This window comes from Sarcophilus harrisii, chromosome 6 (genome assembly GCF_902635505.1).
Source record: "Sarcophilus harrisii chromosome 6, mSarHar1.11, whole genome shotgun sequence".
Classification (NCBI taxonomy): domain Eukaryota; kingdom Metazoa; phylum Chordata; class Mammalia; order Dasyuromorphia; family Dasyuridae; genus Sarcophilus; species Sarcophilus harrisii.
The window spans coordinates 134,803,546-134,826,389 of NC_045431.1; positions in this window are offsets into that span (position 1 = coordinate 134,803,546).

A 22,844-nucleotide genomic window follows, 5' to 3' on the forward strand; every position below is an offset into this window, starting at 1 on the left:
GATTATCTTACAATAGCCCTAGAAGATAGATAGTACAGTAGTATTATCCCCATTTTACAATGAAGAAATTGTACCTGAGAGATAAGTCAATTGACTTAAGATCAAATTGCCATCTAATAATAAAGGATTAGAATCTAATACAGAGTCCAAAAGCAGTTGTCTTTTCATTATACCAAAGTACTAGTACAATTTCACCTAAATGCTCTTATCTGAGTTGAAGGGGAAGTAAAACATTGTGGTGTCGAAGAAAGAACAGTCCATGTGTAATTAAGAGACATGAGTTCTAAGTGCAATTTTGACACTCACTGGGTATGTGAACTTTTAACAAATCACTTAACATTTTTCTGCATGTCAGTTTCATTATATAATAAAATGAGAAAAGTTGGGGGGGGATTCTTTTGGTTGGGTAAGTCACACAATTAATTACTTTTTTTGTACCCTGCCTCCTTTTTCTTGGACTTCTGGGCAGAAGGAGCTTCCAATCAATCCCTAATATCTCCTCCTGATTCCAACATAAGGCATCATTTTGACATATGTAGTTGATGTTTTTCTATATGAGCCATAGCCTTATTTTGCATCATCATACCTTCTTCCTAAGGTCTAGGGAAGTCAATTCTTGGAACAGTTCCTTGGCAGGGCTAATCACAGACCCTCATCCTATCATGACCTGAAGATTATCACAACCAAAGTCAATCTGGTAAGACTCCTTCCTTCTCCTGTTTTAGGAGTGTTGGTGGTTTCTTTCTTGGTAATTTGGGGGAAAAAAAACTTAGCTGTATTCTTCTTTTACTGGCTCTACTCTAACGTATCCCCTTAAGTCTTCTCCTCTATAGGTTAAAACAGAACTTTATTAGAGGCCTGATATTTTAAGTGTTAAGTGGATAACCTGTTGATTCATTGGCACAATCTCCTTCAAATCACTGTGCTGCAACATAAAGGTTGTAGCATAAAAGTTCTTGATTTTCTTGCTTTACTGAGTTCATCTGAAAGATATATTTTTATAAATCTTAAAGTGCAATGCAAAATTTAACTTGTTTTATGCTAATAACCCTTCAATAAGACCCTCCCCCACCTAATACTCATTACTTTCTTTTTCTCTAATTACAATTAATTACTTTGAACCATTTTATACTGGAGAATTTTAATAATATTTTGATCAGTCAGTTGATTTTAACCTAATAAGGGAAGATGGTTTCACATCTTAATTTTAACACTTGGTCTCACCTACTCTATTCCTTGATCAAAATAACTTACACGAGGTTAGTTCAATAAGACCTACCTTTTTTTCCACTTGTGTGCTTTAATTCAGAATGTTCTCTGCACTTGAAAAAGACTCCATCATGAATTTTTTTTACCCTATTGACTTTTTCTCATTTATTCTAGGCCAAGCTCAAGTGCTACCTTTTCCCTTATGCTTTCTGTAATTCCCCACCTAAAAATGACCTTTCCCTCATATGTTTACAAAGTGAAATTTTCAAAATAAATGTTTAAGTAGTGTTTTTTTTAATATATAAATCTCTTTCTGTATTATCTTTGAGAACTTTCTGAAGATTTTGACACACAAATAGAGTATTTAAAAAGTTTTGTGTCCATCCTGAAACTTTAAGTCAGAGGTTAATAATTCAAACACAGGGGCAACCGAGATGGCAGAATATCTGTTGATATCTCCCAACATTCCCCTCCAAACAACTTCAAAGTAATTCCTCAAATAAAATTTTAGAGTGGCAAAGTGAGTGTGTAAGACCTTTTTTTAGTGTAAGACCACTTAGGTCAATAGAACTCTGACAACTTAAAAAAAACAGAACTGGCCTAGTAGTAAAAGAAACATAAAAATTCACCAAAGAAAATATGCTTTAAAAATAAGACTAGGCCAAATGGAAGAGGCACAAAACCTCACTTAAGAAAATAAACTAGAATTGGACAAGCAGAAGATAATGATTTCATGAGGCTTCAAGAAAAAATAAAATAAATAAATGAAACATAAAATAAAAAATAAAACAAAGTTAAAGGAATGAAAAGGTCGAAAAAATGTAAAACATCTTATATCATTTTATTCTCTACTTTCTTCCAGAACACTTAATTATTTTACATATTTCTTATATTTTAAATATTTCTTTTAATATTTCTTATTTCTCCCCAAATCACTAATTTCTGTTTGGTCTATTATAATTGGTAAAACTCTATGAGACATGAAGAATCAGTCAAACAAACTAAAAAGAATGAAAAAAAGGGTAGAAATTGTGAAATACTTCATTATAAAAACAATAAACTTGGAAAACAGATGCAGGAGAGACAAATTAAAAATTCTTCAAGAGATCATCAATCCCTCAATATTCCAAAGACACAGGGGAGTAAAGGAGGGATAGGGTAGAAAGAAAGGCATAAATACTAAGTAAAATGGTAAGATAAAAGAGGAGGAGAATGATAGAAAATAAGGCAAGGTGGGTGGGTGGGTTAAATAAACACTATTAAGGACAAGGTGGAAAGTGAGAACAAAAATATATACAGGGGAGAAAACAGGATGGATGAATATATCAAGCTGGTAATCATAACAGATTGTGAATAGAATGAACTCTTCCCCTAAAATAGAAGTGAATAGTAGAGTGGCTTATAAAAAGAATCCCACTATATGCTGTTTAAAAGAAACACATATGACAGAGACACAGAGTAAAGGCAAATGGCTGGAAGAGAATTTATTATGCTTCAGCTGAAATGAAAAAAAAAAAAGCAGGGGTAGAAATTCTTATCTCAGTTTAAGCAAAATTAAAAATAAATCTAATTAAGAAATATAAAGAAGGAAAATACATCTTGATAAAGGGTACTATTAACAAAGAAGTAGCAACAATACTAAATGTATAGGCACGAAATGGTAGAGCAGCCAAATTCTTAGAGAAGATTTTAAACCAGTTACAGGAAGAAATAGACAGCAAAACTATATTAGTGGGGGACCTCAAACGTCCCCCCTCAGAACCACACAAATCTAACCATAAAATAAACAAGAAAGAACCGAGGGAAGTTAATAGAATCCTAGAAAACCTAAATATGATAAAGCTCTGGAGTAAACTGAATAGGGACAGAAAGGGATATGCCTTTTTGTTATCAGTACCTGGCATCTATACAAAAACTGATCATGTATTTAGGGACTAGAAACCTTATAATCAAATGCAGAAAGAAAGAAATAGTAAATGCTTCCAAAGTGGATGAATATTTAAAAAACTATAAATTGGATAGATTAACAGAAGAGAAAGTAAACTACTTAAACAGCTCCATTTTAGAAAAAGAAATTGAACAACCCATTAATGAAGTTCCTAAGACAAAAATCTCCAGGGTCAGATGCATTTACAAGTTAATTCTAATAAACATTTAAAGAGCAATTAATTTCAATACCATGCAAACTATTTGGAAAAAATAGGTAAAGAAGAAGTCCTGCCAAATTCTTTGGTTTTTTTTTTTTTTTGTTTGTTTGTTTGTTTTGTTTTGTTTTGTTTCTTTTGTTGTTGTTGTTGCTGTTGTTTTTATATTTTTTTAATTATAGCTTTTTATTTACAAGATATATGCTTTGGTAATTTTTCAGCATTGACAATTGCAAAACCTTTTGTTACAACTTTTACCCTTCTAATCCCCACCCCTCCCCCAGAAGGCAGGTAGACCAATACATGTTAAATATGTTAAAGCATATGTAAAATACAATATATTTATCCATATCCCCACAATTATTTTGCTGCACAAGAAGAATTGGACTTTGAAATAATGTACAATTAACCTGTGGAGGCAATAAAAAATGCAGGTGGACAAAAATAGAGGGATTGGGAATGTTATGTAGTGGTTCATACTCATTTCCCAAAGTTTTTTCACTAGGCGTAGCTGGTTCTATTCATTACTTAAGAATTGGAACTGATTTGGTTCATCTCATTGTTGAACAGAGCCATGTCCATAAGAACTGATGATCACATAGTATTGTTGTTGAAGTATATAATGATCTCCTTGTCCTGCTCATTTCACTCAGCATCAATTCATGCAAGTCTCTCCAGGCCTTTCGGAAATCATCCTGCTGGTTATTTCTTACAGAACAATAATATTCCATAACATTCATATACCACAATTTACCCAACATTCTCCAATTTAGGGCCATCCATTCAGTTTCCAGTTTCTGGCCACTACAAATTGGGCTGCCACAAATATTCTTTTATATACAGATTCCTTTCCCTTTTTTAAGATCTCTTTGGAATATAAGCTCAGTAGTAACACTGCTGGATCAAAGGGTATGCACAGTTTGATAACTTTTTGAGCATAGTTCCAAATCACTCTCCAGAATGGCTGGATGTATTCACAATTCCACCAAAAATGCATCAGTGTCCCAGTTTTCCGACATCCCCTCATACATTCATCATTGCCTTTTCCTGCCATCCTAGACAATCTGACAGGTGTGTAGTGGTATTTCAGAGTTGTCTTAATTTGCATTTCTCTGATTAATAATGCCTTGGAGAATTTTTTTTCATATGGCTAGAAATAGTTTCAATTTTTTGTCTGAAAATTGTCTGTTCATATCCTTTGACCATTTATTAATATGACAATGGCTTGATTTCTTATAAATTAGAGTCAATTCTCTATATATTTTGGGGAAAAAGGCCTTTATCAGAACCTTTAACTGTAAAAATGTTTTCCTAGTTTATTGCTTCCCTTTTAATCTTGTTTGCATTAGTTTTGTTTGTACAAAAGCTTTTTAATTTAACATAATCAAAATTTTCTATTTTGTGATCAATAATGATCTTCTTCTTTGGTCACAAATTCCTTCCTCCTCCATAAGCTGAGAGTTAAACTAGCCTATGTTCCTCTAATTTATTTATAATGTTGTTCTTTATGCCTAAATCATGAACCCATTTTGATTTTATCTTACTGTATGGTGTTAAGTGTGGGTCCATGCCTAGTTTCTGCTATACAAATTTCCAGTTTTTTCAGAAGTTTTTTGTTTTGTTTTGTTTTTATAGTGAATTGTATCCCAAAAGTTGGGATCTTGGGTTTGTCAAACACTAGATTGCTATAGTTACTATTTTGTCCTGTAAACCTAGTGTATTCCACTGATCAATTAGTCTATTTCTTAACCAATACCAAATGGTTTTGGTGACTGCTGCTTTATAATATAACTTTAGATCAGGTAAAGCGAGGTCCCCTTCATTTGATTTTTTTTTCATGCGTTCCCTTGAATTTTCATCTGAATTTTGTTGTTATTTTTTCTGTCATTAAAATAGTTACTTGGGAGTCTCACTGGTATAGCACTAAATAAATAGATTAGTTAGGTAGTATTGCCATCTTTATTATATTTGCTCAGCCAAACCAAGAGCACTTAATATTTTCCCAATTAATTAAATCTGATGTTATTTGTGGGGAAAGTATTTTGTAATTTTGCTCACATAATTTCTGATTTTCCTTTGGTAGATTGATTGCCAAATATTTTATGCTATTGACAGTTGTTTTGAATGAAATTTCTTTTTGTGTCTCTTGCTGCTGGATTTTGTTGGTAATGTATAAAAATGCTGAGGATTTATATGGATTTATTTTGTGTCCTGCAACTTTGCTGTTGTGAATTATTTCTGATAGCTTTTTAGTCGAATCTCTGGGGTCCTCTAAGTATACCATCATATCATCTACAAAGAGTGATAATTTGGTTTCCTCATTACCTACTCTAATTCCTTTAATCTCTTTCTGAACTCTTATTGCTGAAGCTATTGTTTCTAATACAATATTGAATAGTAATGGTGATAGTGGGCAAACTTGTTTCACTCCTGATCTTATTGGGAATAATTCCAGTTTATCCCCATTAAATATGATGCCTACTGACAGTTTTAAAGAGCAAGAGATGACTATTTTAAGGAAAAGTCTATTTATTCCTATACTCTCAAGTGTTTTTATTAGGAATGGATGTTGGATTTTATCAAATGATTTTTTTGCATATATTGAGATGATCATATGGTTTTTGTTATTTTGGTTATTGAATATAGCTGATTAAGCTAATAGTTTTCCTAAAATTGAGCCAGTCCTGCATTCCTGGTACAAATCTGATTTAATCATGGTGTATTATCCTGGGCATGATTATCTGTAATCTCTTTGCTTATATTTTATTTAAGATTTTAGCATCAGTATTCATTAGGGAGATTGGTCTCCAATTTTCTTTCTCTGGTTTTGTCCTACCTTGTTTAGGTATCAGTGCCATGTTTATGTCATAAAAAGACTTTGGTACAAGTCCTTTATTTCCTTTTTTTTCAAATAGTTTATATAATACTGGAGTTTGTTGTTCTTTAAATGTTTGGTAGAATTCACATGTAAATCTGTCTGGTCCTGGGGATTTCTTCTTAGGGAGTTGATTAATAGCTTGCCCTATTTCTTTTTCTAAAATGGGACTATTCAACCAATTTTCTTCTTCCTCTGTTAATCTGAGCAAGTTATATTTTTGAAGATATTCCTTCATTCCTTTTAAGCTGTCAAATTTATTGGCATAAAGTTGGGCAAAGTAACTCCTAATTATTGCTCTAATTCCCTCTTCAGTGGTGGAAAGTTCTCATGTTTCATTTTTAAGACTAACAATTTGATTTTCCTCTTTCCTTTTTTTAATCAGATTTACCAAGAGTTTATTTATTTTGTTGTTTTTTTCATGAAACTATTTTATTTCATAAAACTGTTTTATTTATTAATTCAATAGTGTTTTTTTTTGCTTTCAATTTTTTTAATCTCTCCTTTTTCCTTTTAAAATTTCAAGTTTAGTGTTTGACTAGGGGTTTTTAATTTGTTCCTTTTCTAGCAATTTTAGTTGCAATCCCAATTCATTTACCCTCTCTTTCTCTATTTTATGCAAATACACCTTTAGAGATTAAAAATTTCCCCTTGTTGCCACTTTGGCTGCATCCCACATATTTTGCTATGGCATCTCATTATGGTCATTTTCTTGGGTGAAGTTATTAATTATGACTATGATTTGGTGTTTCACCCAATCATTCTTTAGGATGAGATTGTTTAGTTTCCAATTTTTTTTTGGTATATTTCCCCCTGCATTTTATTGAATGTAATTTTCATTTCATTGTGATCTGAAAAGCATGCTTGCCTCTCACAACCCTCTCTTTTTAGGATCTCTCCCTCCACCTTAGAGTTCCTCCACTTTTCTTATCCGCTTTCCTCACAATTTCTGTATTCCCTTCAGCTTAGCTTATTCCTTCCCTTTTCACTTTTCCCCTCCCACTATTCAATGAGGTGGGAGAAGTTTCTCTGTAAATCTAATATGTCTAATATTTTTCTCTTTAAGCCAATTCTCATGAGAGTAAGATACATACTATGTTCATCCCCCTCCCTTCTTTCCCTCAAATATAATAGGTTTCTTTTGCCTCTTCATGAGATGTATTATCTACACTTTACTCTTTTTCTGGTACACTTTCCTTTCCACCTCTAGTTTCTTTTTTGCATTATAACTGTAAAACCAAATTATACATGTGTTCTTTATGTATATTTATAACAAAAAATATAGTTCCCAATATTTCTTTTTACCGTTTTATGTTTCTCTTGAGTCCTATATTTGAAGATCAAACTTTTTGTTTAAAGGTCCATTTTTTTTTTCATCAGAAATAGATGAAATTCACCTATTTCATTGAATCTCCATCTTCTTTCCTGGAAAAAATACTCATTTTGGCTGAGTAAATTATTCTTGTCTGCATACTACATTCCTTAGCCTTTTGGAATATCAGATTCCTTGCCCTTAGATCCTTTAACATGAATGCTGCTAGATCCTGAGTAATCCTTATTGTAGCTTCTCTGTATTTGAATTTTTTTTTTATAGGTGCTTGTAATATTTTTTCTTTCATTTGATAGTTCTGGAATTTAGCCACAGCATTTCTTGGAGTTTTGAATTTTTTCAATGTCTATTTTAGCCTCTATTTCTAACAGTTCTCAATTTCCAGAAAAACAGTGTGTAGGCTCTTTTTTTTAAATCATAATTTTCAGAAAGTCCGATAATTCTCCGGTTATCTCTCCTAGATCTATATTTCAGTTCTGTTGTTTTCCCAAGTAGGTATTTGATGTTTGTTTCCATTGTTTCATTTTTTTTTTGTTGTTGTTGTTTTTGCTTGACTGATTCTTGGTGTCTCCTCAAATCATTCATTTCCATTTGTTCAAATTCTAGTTTTTAATGAATTATTTTCTTCATTTACTCTTTTTGTTTCTTTTTGTAATTGTCTGATTGAGTTTTTAAGTGAGTTTTTTATTCTATGGAATTTTTTTCCATTTTGCCAATTTTATTTTTTAGAGAGCTAGTTTCTTTTTCCAATCCACTAATTCTGTTTTCCATGGAATTGTTTATCTTTTCCAATTTACTAACTGTTTTTCAGGGATTTGATTTCTTTATCCACTCTATCTGTAAATGAGTGAGATGCCTTATCCAGACCCTCTTGCCAAGATTCCCTTTCCTTTCCCCATTTTTCATTCTAGCTTTCTTGTGAGAGCCTTTTTAATTTCTTCTATGAGAGTCTTGTGTGTTGGGGATCAGATTATATACCCCTTTGTAGATTCACTTGGAGATAATCTGTTTTTAGTCTCCTCAGGGTTTGAAGTATGCTCTTATCCATATAGAAGCCATCTGTAGTTAGGGCCTGCTTTAAATTTTTGCTCATTTTGTCAAAGAAGAATCAAAGAAAACAAATAAACCAAAAAAGCAAATGTGGTCTGATTTTGGGGAAGTGTGGTGTCACCAAGCTTCCTCTACAGACTGCAGGAGGTAGCAGTGAGACAGCAGAAGGACAACAATGGCTATGCTGCCTGTGCACTGTGAGACTCTGAGAGCTGAGTCGCTTCTGGTGCTGGATAGGTGTGGCCAGGTCCCAAGAGACCCTAGCATTCTGGGATTATAGTCTTTACCCCTGTGTTTGTAGCTTCTCTGTTGATCTGCTGGCTTGCTGCCAGGGCAAAGTAGCCACACTGTGGTAAAGTTCTCCCCGCAGATTTTCTGCAGTCTGCTCAGTGTGCACTGCCTTCCATGCTCTCACTGCCTGCCTTGCTCTTGCTGTCTGTCTGCAGTCTGTGCCTGATCTAACCATTCCTGCCTGCTAGCAAAAACAGACCTTTCCTGGCAAATTTTGAGGATATCTTCTGTTGGTAATGTATTCGTTGCTTTTTCAGTCAAACACTAATTTTGAGGCCTTGTTATGAAAAAAAATATTCTGAGAGCAATAAAGAACTTAGATAGGTGTGTGTTCACTACACTATCTTGGCTGGAAGTCCCCAGTCTTTTTGCTAATGCTTTATTTAAGATTTTAGCATCAATATTCATTAGGGAGCTTCGTCTATAATTTTCTTTCTCTGTTTTCAACCTACTTGGTTTAGGTAGCAGTACCATGACTGTGTCATTAAAGGAATTTGGTAGGACTCCTTCATTCCCTATTTTTTCAAATAGTTTCTATAGCATTGGATTTAATTGTTCTTTAAATGTTTGGTAGAATTCACATGTAAATCCATCTGGTTCTGGGGATTTTTTCTTAGGAAGTTGATCAATACCTTGTTCTATTTCTTTTTTCTAAAATGGGACTATTTAAGAAATTTACTTCCTCCTCTGTTAATTGGGAAGCCTACATTTTTGAAGGTAGATATCCATTTCACTTAGGTTATCAAATGTATCGGCATAAAGTTGGGCAAAGTGATGCCTTATTATTGCTCTAATCCCTCTTCATTGGTTGAAAGTTCTCCCTTTTCATTTTTAAGACTAACAATTTGCTTTTCCTCTTTCCTTTTTCTAATCAGATTTACCAAAGGTTTATCTATTTTATTGTTTCTTTCATAAAACCAACTCTTAGTTTATTTATTAATTTAATAGTTTTTACTTTCAAGTTTATTAATTTCTCCTATTAATTTTAGAATTTCAAATTTAGCATTTGGTTGGGAGGTTTTAATTTGTTTTTTTTCTAGCTTTTTAAGTTGCAAGCTCAATTCATTGATCTTCTCTTTCTCTATTTTATTCAAGTAAGCCTCTAAAGACATAAAATTTCCCCTTATTATGGCTTTGGTTGCATCCCATAAATTTTGGTATGATGTCTCATTGTTGTCATTTTCTTGGGTGAAATTATTAATTGTGTCTATGATTTACTGTTTCACCCAATCATTCTTTAGGATGAGATTAGTTTCCAATTACTTTTTGGTCTATTTAACCCTAGCTTTTTGTTGAATGTAGTTTTTTATTGCATTGTGATCTGAAAAGAATGCATTTACTATTTCTGCCTTTCTGCATTTAATTTTGAGGTCTTTATGTCCTAATATATGGTCAGTTTTTGTTTAGGTTCTATGAACTGCCAAGAAGAAAGTGTACTCCTTTGTGTCTCCATTCAGTTTTCTCCAAAGATCTATCATACATAAATTTTCTAATTTTCTACTTACCTCTTTAACTTCTTTCTTATTTTTTTGTAGTTTGATTTATCTAATTCTGAGAGTGCAAGGTTGAGATCTCCCACTATTATAGTTTTGCTGTGTAGTTCTTCTTGCAATTCTCTTAATTTCTCCTTTAGGAAGTTAGATGCTATATCACCTATTGCATATATGTTTAGTATTGATATTGCCTATGTTGTCTGCCTGCAATTTATTCATTATGTTAGCCTTTAGCAAGATATAGTTTCCTTCCTTATCTCTTTTAATTAGATCAATTTTTGCTTTTGCTTGATCTGAGATCAGGACGGGTACCCATCCTTTTTTTTTTTTTTTTTCTTTTCTTCACCTGAAGTATAATAGGTTCTGCTCCAGCCTTTTACCTTTACTAGATTTATATCATCCTGCTTTAAATGTGTTTACTGTAAACAACATATTGTAGGATTGTCGCATTTGATCTAGTCTGCTATCCATATCTGCTTTATGGGAGAGTTCATCCCATTCACATTTATGGTTAAAATTACTAATTCTGTATTTCCTGCCATCTTATTATCCCCAGATTATGCTTTTCTTTTTCTTATCCCCATTATCCCCCACACCAGTATTAAACTTATGGGCACCACTTGCCTCACGCAGCTCTCCCTCTTTAGAATCCATCCCTCCTCCCTTTGAATTGCTTTCCCTTTCTTGTATCTTTCCCTTATTGTTCTTTTCCTTTTCCCTTTTCCTCTCCCACTTTTTAATGAGGTGAGAGAAATTTCTTTATAAACCAAATATGTCAATTATTTTTTCTTTAAACCAAAGATGATGATAGTAAGATTCACATAATATTCCTCCCCCTCTTTAAATCCTATCAGATATAATGTTTTCTTTGCCTACCTGTGGAATGTAGTTTCCCTTTTTTAAATTTCCCCTTTTCCCTTTTTCTGATACAATCCCCTTTCCACTTCTAGTTCCTTTTATCTTGTATTATAACAGTAAAATCAAATTATACACATGCTATTTAAGTATTCCCGTAACAGAAATATAGTTCTCAAGAGTTCTTTATATCTTTTATACTTCTCTTGAGTCCTATATTGGGAGGTTAATTTTTTTGTTTAGCTCTGGTTTTTTCATTAGGAATACATGGAATTCACCTGTTTCATTGAATGTTCATCTTCTTCCCTGGAAGAAAATGCTGAGCTTAGCTGAGTAGTTATTCTTGCTGCTTTCTGTTAGAATCCTAGTGTTAACTCAGTGGAATTGATACAATGCTTATTGGTTCACACTGTTTTGCAACCAAAGCAGAGTAGCCCATCTCTAGTAGAGTTCTCCTTGCAAAATCTCCACTTGTTTTGTGGAGACCACTCCTACTCCTGTCCACTCAATGTGCTAGCCTCTGCATTCTACCTTCCTTCCTGTGCTGGCCTGCTCTCCTGATCCGGACAAACCTTTTCTGGCAATCTTCTAGATTATTTTTGGCTGGTAATTTGTTGTACTCCCAATATTTGTGGATTTCACCAGCAAGCACTATTTCTGAGGCTGAATTTGGTAAATAATAGTGAGTGTAGAACAGGAGTTTAGAATAAAGTATGTGTCTTCTCTACCATCTTGGCTCCACCCTCCCCCCCCCAATTTCTTTTATGATACAAATGTGATACTGATACCTAAACCAGGAAGAGGCAAAACAGAGAAAGAAATTTATAGACCAATTCCCCTAAGGAATATTGTTGCAAAAATTTAAATAAAATATTAGCAAAGTAATTACAGCAACTTATCAGCAAGAGAATACACTAGAACCAAGTGGGTCTTACATCAGGAAAGGAGGCTTAGTTCAATATCAGGAAATCTATAACCATAATCAACCTTATCAATAATAAATCTAACAGATATCACATGATAATCTCAATAGATGCAGAAAAAACTTTTGACAAAATAATACACCCATTCCTATTAAAATCACTAGAATGCATGAGGATAAAGGGATGTTTTCTTTCCTTCCCAGTCTTTGTATTAGTTGGGCATGGCAGGAATAACTACCCTAGAGTTTTCCATGGGTGGAGCCAAGATGGTAAAGTAAAGCCAGGAAGCTGCTTAAATTTTCCCAGTTTTTCCTCAAAAATCATATGAAACCAAGCCTCTGAACAGAATCTGATGGAATGAAACCACTCTCCAGTTCAAAATAAACTGGAAAATCTTCAAAAAATTCAGTCTCACTTTGATGAAAAGAGTATTCAGTTTGACTCAGACAAACTGTGGAAAAGCCAGTAAGAGGGTTGTAACCACAACAAATCAGCAACTAAGACCCTCAATGCTAATTCAGTAGAGGAGCAAATCAATAGAACAGCTTCCAGTCCCAGCTCAAAAGACAAACTCTGAGAAACCAGACTGTTTCCTGAAAAAAGCAGGCAAAGCTACTCCCTGCAAATACAAGGGGCCCTTCTGCTCAAAACCAAGATTCAGAGCTTGGGACAGTGCCTCCTTTACCCAAGAAGCAGAGCTCAATCATAAAAGTAAAAAGGGGAAATACCAAAAGAAAAGGAAATAAAGGGAGCAAGAAACTAAAAAGAACCATTTTTTGACTGTAGAAAGCTACTATGGTAACAAAGTAGACAAAAACACCAACTCAGATGAGAACAAAATGTCCACAGAAGAAATCTCAAAGAGTAATATAAATTGGTCTCAAATCCAAAGAGCCTTCTTAAAAGTGCTCATAAAAGACTTAAAAGGTAAATAAGAGAGGTAGAAGAAAAAAGTTCTTTGCAAAGTTCTTTGATTGTTGTTCTATTTTTTCAAATCAAACATTTGATGTGTGCCCTTCCTTTCTTCCTTCTTTCCTTCTTTCCTTCCTTCCTTAAATACTTCCTTCTTTCCTCCCTCCCTCCTTTCCTTCCTTTCTTTAACTCTTCCTGCCTTTTTCCCTGTTTTTCCTCCTTCCTTTCCCTCTCTCTATCCACATAGGGCATCATGCCCTTTCTTACAGATGCTCTTAAAAGTTTTTTTTTCCCCATTTGGATCTCTGAACCCTGTCAAGATATCTTTGCATTTACTGAGTAGACTTCCTTCTTAAAGGTCATTCTTTAAACTAAAATCAATCTGTTTCTCACTGATTAGCCACCAATAGTCCCAGACCAAGCCCCATTTGGTCATTGTTTGAGTTCTGCTTGACTCAGTTTGAATGTAAATAGCAATCATTACTGCCTTGACCAGAAACCCTGAGGCTTTTCCATTCCCAGATTTATTTATTTTGATTGATTTATTTTTTTTGAACTAGGGGAAAGAGAAGATTCTGTTTCAATTGCTGGTTAGCTATAATAACTGAATGGGTGTGCCCCCCCCCCATTCATTTAGGGCTATCTTTAATTGTCCTGATCTATATCTGGCCACTTGACCCATATGGCTCTGGAGGGCTAAGTTAGGCAAATTACCTTAAACAACTTTCTATCCTTTAAATCCAATTCACTTACATGATGTGCACATCATGACATGTCCTGGTATAATCTCCCTGATGTCATGGTTCTCTTAAAAAAAACAAAAACAAAAAAAAGTCTGAATGGGATGTACTGTTTTGTTTCCTTATCTCAGTTATTTGATTCATATTCATTGCTAAATAGGCTCAGGAGATTCAATTGTTATTTTTTTTTTTTTACTGCAACATTTATATTTCAGAAGTAGGCAGAACTCATAAATAATGTTTTGGTTAATTATTTCGTTGATTATATAGACTTACAAACATTATGGCAAAATGTTAATAATGCAGATTTCAATTTGTGAGTGTATTGTGCCTATGTATCTATATTATATATGTATTTTAGAGACAGTTGTTTAATATTCACCAGCACATTTTTGCTCACATTATACAAATTCAAGTGTAAAAATTAAATACCCTTAAAATTACATTTTAAGGTCATAGAATTAGAGCTGAAAAGTATTATTTTAAATGACAATCTTGTATCAAAGTCATAATTTTACAGATTTGGAAACTGAGACTCAGGAAGATTAAACATCAAAGGTGATTTAAACCCAAATTGTCTGATTCTAGAGATATTACTCTCTTCATTGTACCAAATTGCTCAATCTAATTCAAAAACATTAATTTAGCATCTGCAAAAATGACACAGGACAGTATTATGAGGATTTTGGAAGATACAAGATCTAGATATGAATAACCTGGTTTTTGTTTTTTTAAGAATTTATATTCTGATCTGGAGATATAGCACATAAATATATTAATAAAAGGGCTAATGTCCTGATCTCAGGAAAAAGTTTAACAAATTAGAGCTATTCCAAGAAAGAATTAAGATTCTCTGACCTTGAAAGTCTTCTAGCAGACTCAATGACTATTTGGCAGATAAATTAATTATACAATGAATGTCTTTCAAGTATGAATCTACAAACTCACCTCTTAAATTTTATCATCCTGTAAATGCTCATATCCTCAATTGAATTCTGCAATGGTAAAAATGGTTTTATGTGTAGAAGAGTAAATTGCAGTTCTGTATCCACACAATTTAAAAAATAACATACACAAATGAACTTGGTAATGGCTCCTTTTGAATAGGTCCATTCTCAGACTGATATGAAGTATTCAACACACATATTCTCACACCCCAAACCTTAGTAAGACACTATTTTTCATACAGATATATACTTTCACTTTATGCAGCCACAACTCTGTAATTTTATCCTTTTGCAAAAAAGTTTGAGAAGAGTGACATGAACAGAAGGAATGGGAGAGAAAAAGCTTATGAATTTCAGTTCTAATTTGTGAAAAATATCTCTGCTCGTTTTTACTCACAGTGGAGAGTGGGGAAGAATCTCTTTATGAAAACTGGGTTTTCTGTGACTGACACATACTACATTTTTAATAACACTGACTGGAATGCATTATTCAAGATTCACTGTTGTCCAGAAAATTCAGCTGTGCAGTGGATCTCCCTGTTTCCTGTGAGTCCCTTGTCTGTTAGCCTTCAGATCTGCCTTGTGTCTGGATCTTTTTAAATGGGTCAGTGTAGTGTTTTGCTTTCCAGGCAGTACACAACTAACCATTACAAGAGAAATTCCCTCTTTCAGTGAAACAAGTCATATCAGATATTCACAACTTCTCTTGAGTCAATAAGTAATTCCTTAATTAGAGCAATAATTAGGAATTACTTTACCCAACTTTATGGCAACAAATTCGACAACTTAAATGAAATGGAAGAATATCTTCAAAAATATAGCTTGCCCAGATTAACAGAGGAAGAAGTAAATATCCTAAAATCCCATTTTAGAAAAAGAACAAGTTTATTAACCAACTCCCTAAGAAAATCCCAGGGACCAGATGGATTTACATGTGAGTTCTCAAACATTTAAAGAACAATTAACCCCAATGCTATATAAACTATTTGAAAAATAGGGACTGAAGGAGTCCTACCAAACTCCTTTACGAACAGACATGGTAATTGATACCTAAACCAGATAGGCTGAAAACAGAGAAACAAAAGTATAGACCAATCCTCTATGAATATCGATGCTAAAATCTTAAATAAAATTAGCAAAAGATTACAGAAAATCATTCCTAGGATAATACACTATGACCAAGTAGGATTTATACCAGGAATGCAGGGCTAGTTCAATATTAGGAAAACTATTAGCATAATTGACTATGTCAATAAGCAAACGAACAAAAACCATATGATCATCTCAATAGATGAAGAAAAAGCATTTGATAAAATACAACATCCATTCCTAATAAAAACACTTGAGAGTATAGGAATAAATGGACTTTTTCTTAAAATAGTCAGGAGCATATATTTAAAACCATCAGTAAGCATCATATGCAATGGGGAAAAACTGGAATCTTTCCCAGTAAGATCTGGAGTGAAGCAAGGTTGCTCACTGTCACCATTATTATTCAATATTGTATTAGAAACACTAGCCCCTGCAATAAGAGTCGAGAAAGAGATTAAAGGAATCAGAATAAGCAGTGAGGAAACCAAACTATCACTCTTTGCAGATGACATGATGGTATACTTAGAGAACCCTAGAGATTCTATGAAAAAGCTATTAGAAATAATCCATAACTTTAGCAAGTTGCAGGTTATAAAATAAATCCCCATAAATCCTCAGCATTTTATACATCACCAACAAAATCCAACACAAGTGATACAAGAAAATTCCATTCAGAATAACTGTCGACAGCATAAAATATTTGGGAATCTATCTACCAAAGGAAAGTCAGGAATTATATGAGCTAAATTACAAAAAACTTTCCACATAAATAAAGTCAGACTTAAACAATTGGAAAAATATCAAGTGCTCCTGGGTAGGTCGAGCGAATATAATAAAGATGACAATACTCCTTAAACTAATCTATTTATTTAGTGCTATACCAATCAGACTTCCAAGAAAATATTTTAATGAACTAGAAAAAATAACAACACAATTCATATGGAATAATAAAAGGTCAAGAATCTCAAAAGAATTAATGAAAAAAAAAAATCAAATGAAGGTGGCCTAGCTGTACCTGATCTAAAACTATATTATAAAGCAGCAGTCACCAAAACTATTTGGTATTGGCTAAGAAATCGATTAGTTGATCAGTGGAACAGGTTAGGTTCACAAGACAGAATAGTCAACTATAGCAATTTAGTGTTTGACAAACCCAAAGATCCTAACTTTTGGGATAAGAATTCATTATTTGACAAAAACTCGTAGTATAACTGGAAATTAGTATGGCAGAAATTAGGCATGGACCCACACTTAACACCGTATACCAAGATAAGATCAAAATGCGTCCATGATTTAGACATAAAGAACGAGATTATAAACAAATTGGAGGAACATAGGATAGTTTATCTCTCAGACTTGTGGAGAAGGAAGAAATTTGTGACTAAAGACGAACTAGAGACCATTATTGATCACAAAATAGAAAATTTTGATTACATCAAATTAAAAGCCTGTACAAACAAAACTAATGTAAACAAGATTGAAGGAAGCAACAAACTGGGAAAAACATTTCACAGTTAGTTCTGATAAAGGCCTCATTTCCAAAATATATAGAGAATTGACTCTAATTTATAAGAAACCAAGCCATTCTCCAATTGATAAATGGTCAAAGGATATGAACAGAAAATTTTCAGATGATGAAATGGAAATTATTATCACTCATATGAAAGAGTGTTCCAAATCATTATTAATCAGAGAAATGCAAATTAAGACAACTCTGAGATACCACTACACACCTGTCAGATTGGCTAAGATGACAAGAAAAAATAATCATGATTGTTGGAGGGGATGCGGGAAAACTGGGACACTGATACATTGTTGGTGGAGCTGTGAACGAATCCAACCATTCTGGAGAGCAATCTGGAATTATGTCCAGAAAGTTATCAAACTGTGCATACCCTTTGATCCAGCAGTGTTTCTACTGGGCTTATACCCCAAGGAGATACTAAAGAAGGGAAAGGGACCAGTATGTGCCAAAATGTTTGTGGCAGCCCTGTTTGTAGTGGCTAAAAGCTGGAAACTGAGTAGATGCCCATCAATTGGAGAATGGTTGGGTAAATTGTGGTATATGAATGTTATGGAATATTATTATTCTGTAAGAAATGACCAGCAGGATGAATACAGAGAGGCTTGGAGAGAATTACATGAACCGATGCTAAGTGAAATGAGCAGAACCAAGAGATCATTATATACGTCAACAACAATACTGTGTGAAGATGTAATCTGATTGAAGTAGATTTCTTTGAAAAAGAGACCTAATTCAGTTTCAATTGATCAATGATGGACAGAAGCAGCTACACCCAAAGGAAAAACACTGGGAAACGAATGTAAATTGTTTGCATTTTTGTTTTTCTTCCCGGGTTATTTTTACCTTCTGAATCCAATTCTCCCTGTGCAACAAGAAAACTATTTGGATCTGCACACATACATTGTTTCTAGGATATACTAGGACATATTCAACATATATAGGACTGCTTGCCATCTAGGGGAGGGGGTGGAGGGTGGAGGGAAAAATCGGAACAGAAGTGAGTGCAAGGGATAATGTTGTAAAAAAAATTACCCTGGCATGGATTCTGTCAATAAAAAGTTACTATAATAATAAATAAATAAATAAAAAACAAACAAACAAAAAAGTAATTCCTTGCTTGTGTTGCTTCTGTAAAAAGACATTATTCAAATATAGGGAGAAATGAATCAGTTCAGATGTTGCTGCTGCTTCTTTTTCATCAGAGTTAAGGGATTTGTCCAATATCACACAACTACTAAGTGTCAAGTGCCTGATGTCTGGATTTGAATTTAGGCCCTCCCGATTCCAGTACTGACACTTTATCCACTGTACTACCTAACTGCCTTGATATGCTCCTTCTTAATTGCAAAGACTAATTACCCCCATGAGATGTTTCAGAAAAAGAATTTTTGAATTGTATCAAAAAAAATGTGATTTTAAATTGATGCCATTTCTCATCAGTCACCCAAATAATGACAATCAGAATGAATCCATGATGATGCACATATAATATCCACCACACTACTCTGTTGGGTGTCCCTTCCCCCATGTGATATTATTTCATTTTCTACCTCAAATCCTTTGTACAGAGTTAAAGATCTCTCCTCACTGCTGCTGTGTAGCATCCCAGTTTATTAAGCATCTCTGATGTTCCAGGCACTGTGCTGCTGGGGATACAAAGAACAAAAAGAAAGACAATCTCTGCCATAGAGGAGATTCCTATCTAAAGGGGGATATCCAAACACAGTTCAAATGTTCCTTTTACTTATCTTCTCATTTATTAGTATGTACTGAAACAACTTTATTCACTTTCTTTGCATATTCTCTTTCAACCAATCAATAAGTATTTATTGAGAATTTATTATATATGAGGAAATGTTGTAGGTTCTATATCCAAGACAAGTCCAGTAGGAGTCACAGGGGATAAAATGCTGGATCTGGAATCAGGAAGACTGAAATTCAACTCCACACATAGATACTTACTTGCTATATGACCCTTGGGAAACCCTTTGCCATCCTTTAGCTTCAATTTCCCTACCTCCCAAGTTTGTTATGTTTAAAAGGAAATAATATTTTAAAGCAAGTACTTTTCAATACTTAAAGTGCTTTATAAAAGTTGATTATTTTACAATTTATAAAAAGACATTCCTACTTACTAGGAGCAGAAGCAAGAACTATTTTTTTTTGGTCTTTAGTAAATGCTTAATAAATATTTTTAATTAAATTGAATTGTGGTAGAATCCAATACAAATATTTTGATGAGTAAATCAACTCATTCCTATTTTTACTTAGAAAATGCAAAGAAGGAAAGAAGAAAATTCAGAAAGAAACTAATATAAGGATACCTTGTAAAGTGAAACAAACAAATAAAAAGTGCAAGTCCCACCTTCTTGGAATGAGAAGTGACAGTACTTACTTGAAATTAAACGCACTCCCTACAATTAGCAGTGAACAATAGCCTTCTCTTAAACTTTTTTATTAATGGTTAATTAACTATTTCTTCTACCTTTGGTCAATTATTACTTTTAATGAATATCACTAATGTGAATTCTCTGTTTTTTCTCTTTCTTTTTTTCTTCTTTTCTTCCTTCCTTTCCTTCATTCTTTCCTTCCTTTTCCCTTCCTCTCTTGTTTCTCTCTTTCTTTCTTTCTTTCTTTCTTTCTTTCTTTCTTTCTTTCTTTCTTTCTTTCTTTCTTTCTTTTTTCTCTTTCTTTCTCCCTTTCTTTCTTTCTTTCTTTCTGATATATATATATATATATATATATATATATGAATATCTTGAGATTTTTCTTTCCTTTCTAGTAAGGGGACATGGTGATAAGGAGAGAAAATATTTTTTATTATAACATTTTATTTACAAGATATATGCATGGCTAATTTTTCAGCATTGACAATTGCAAGAGGTTTTGTTCTAACTTTTTCCTTCCTTCCCCCCACCCTTTCCCCAAGATGGCAGGTTGACCAATACATATTAAATATGTTGAAGTATAAGTTAAATACAATATATGTATACAAGTCCAAACAGGTATTTTGTTTTACAAAAAGAATCGGACTTTGAAATAGTGTACAATTAGCCTGTGTAGGAAATCAAAAATGCAGGCGGACAAAAACAGAGGGATTGGGAATTCTATCTAGTGGTTCATAGTTATCTCCCAGAGTTCTTTTGCTGGGTGTACCTGGTTCAGTTCATTACTGTTCTATTGGAACTGATTTGGTTCATCTCATTGTTAAAGAGGACCACATCCATCAGAATTGATCATCATAAAGTATTGTTGTTGAAGTATATAATAATCTGCTGGTCCTACTCATTTCACTCACCAACAGTTCATGTAAGTCTCTCCAGGCCTTTCTGAAATTATTCTGCTGGTTATTTCTTACAGAAAAATAATATTCCATAATATTCATATACCACAATTTACCCAACCATTTTCCAATTGAAGGCCATCCATTCAGTTTCCAGTTTCTGGCAAATACAAAGAAAGTTGGCAAAAACATTCTTGTACATACAGGGCCCTTTCCCGTCCTTAAACTCTCTTTGGGATATAAGCCCAGTAGTAACACTGCTGGATCAGAGGCTATGCACAATTTGATAACTTTTTGAGCATAGTTCCAAATTGCTCTCCAGAATGACTGAATGTATTCACAATTCTATCAACAATGTATCAGTGTCCCAGTTTTCCTCCATCCCCTCCAGCATTCCTCATTATCTTTCCTTGTCATTCTAGCCCATCTGACAGGTATGTGGTATCTCAGAGTTGTCCTAATTTCCTTTTCTCTGATTAATAATGACTTGGAGCATCTTTTCATATGGCTAGAAATAATTTCAATTTCTTCAAATAAAAATTGTCTGCTGATATCCTTTGACCATGTATCAATTGGAGAATGCCTTGATTTCTTATAAATTACAGTCAATTCTCTATATATTTTGGAAATGAGGCCTTTATCAGAACCTTTGATTGTAAAAATGTTTCCCCAGTTTACTGTTTCCCTTCTAATCTTGCCTGCATTAGTTTTGTTTGTACAAAAACTTTTCAATTTGATATAATCAAAATTTTTTATTTTGTGATCATAATGATCTCTAGTTTTTCTCTTATCACAAATTCCTTCCTAATCCACAGCTATGAGAGGTAAACTATCCTATGTTCTTCTAATTTATTTATAATTTCATTCTTTATGCCTAGGTCATGAATCCATTTTGACCTTATCTTGGTGTAGGGTGTTAAGTGTGGGTCAATGCCTACTTTCTGCCATACTAATGTCCAATTTTCCCAGCAATTTTTGTCAAACAGTGAGTTCTTATCCCAAAAGGTGGGGTCTTTGTGTTTATCAAACACTAGATTATTAAAGTTATTGACTCTTTTGTCCTTTGAACCTAACCTATTCTACTGATCAACTAGTGTATTTCTTAGCCAATACCAAATGGTTATGATAACTGCTTTATAATTTAATTTTAGATCTGGTACTCTAGGCCACCTTCATTTGATTTTTTTTTCCATTAATTCCCTTGAAATTTTTTACCTTTTGTTTTTCCATATGAACTTTGTTGTTATTTTTCTAGGTCATTAAAATAGTTTTTTGGGAGTTTGATTGGTACAGCACTAAATAAATGGATTAGTTTAGGTAATCTTTATTATATTTGCTCACCCTATCAAAGAGCATTTAATGTTTTTCCAGTTGTTTAGATTTGACTTTATTTGTGTGGAAAGTGTTTTGTAGTTTTGCTCATATAGTTTCTGATTTTCCCTTGGCAGATAGATTCCTAAATATTTTGCACTATCAGTAGTTAATTAAAATAGAATTTCTCTTTGTAACTATAACTGTTGAATTTTGTTAGTGATATATAAGAATGCTGATGACTAATGTGGGTTTATTTTGTATCCTGCAACTTTGCTAAAGGTGTGGATTATTTCTAATAGCTATTTAGTAGAATCTCTGGGGTTCTCTACCATATTATCACCAGCAAAGAATGATAATTTGGTTTCCTTATTACCTACTCTAATTTCTTTAATCTTTCTCAACTCTTATTGCCAAAGCTAGCATTTCTAATACAATAGTAAATAGTAACGGTGATAGTGGGCAACCTTGTTTCACTCCTAATCTTATTGGGAATGGGTGCAGTTTATCCCCATTAAATATGATACTTACTGATGGTTTTAAACAGATGCTATTCATTATTTTGAGGAAAAGTCCATTTATTCCTACACTCTCAAGTGTTTTTAATAGGAATGGATGTTGGAGTTTATCAAATGCTTTTTCTGCATCTATTGAGATGATCATATAGTTTTTTTGTTAATTTGGTTATTAATATGGTCAGTTATACTAATAGTTTTCCTAATATTGAACCAGCCCTGCATTCCTGGCATAAATCCTACTTGATCATGATGTATTATCCTGCGGATGATTTTTGTAGTCTTTTTGCTAATATCTTATTTAAGATTGTAGCATCACTATTCATTAGCAAGCTTGGTCTATAATTTT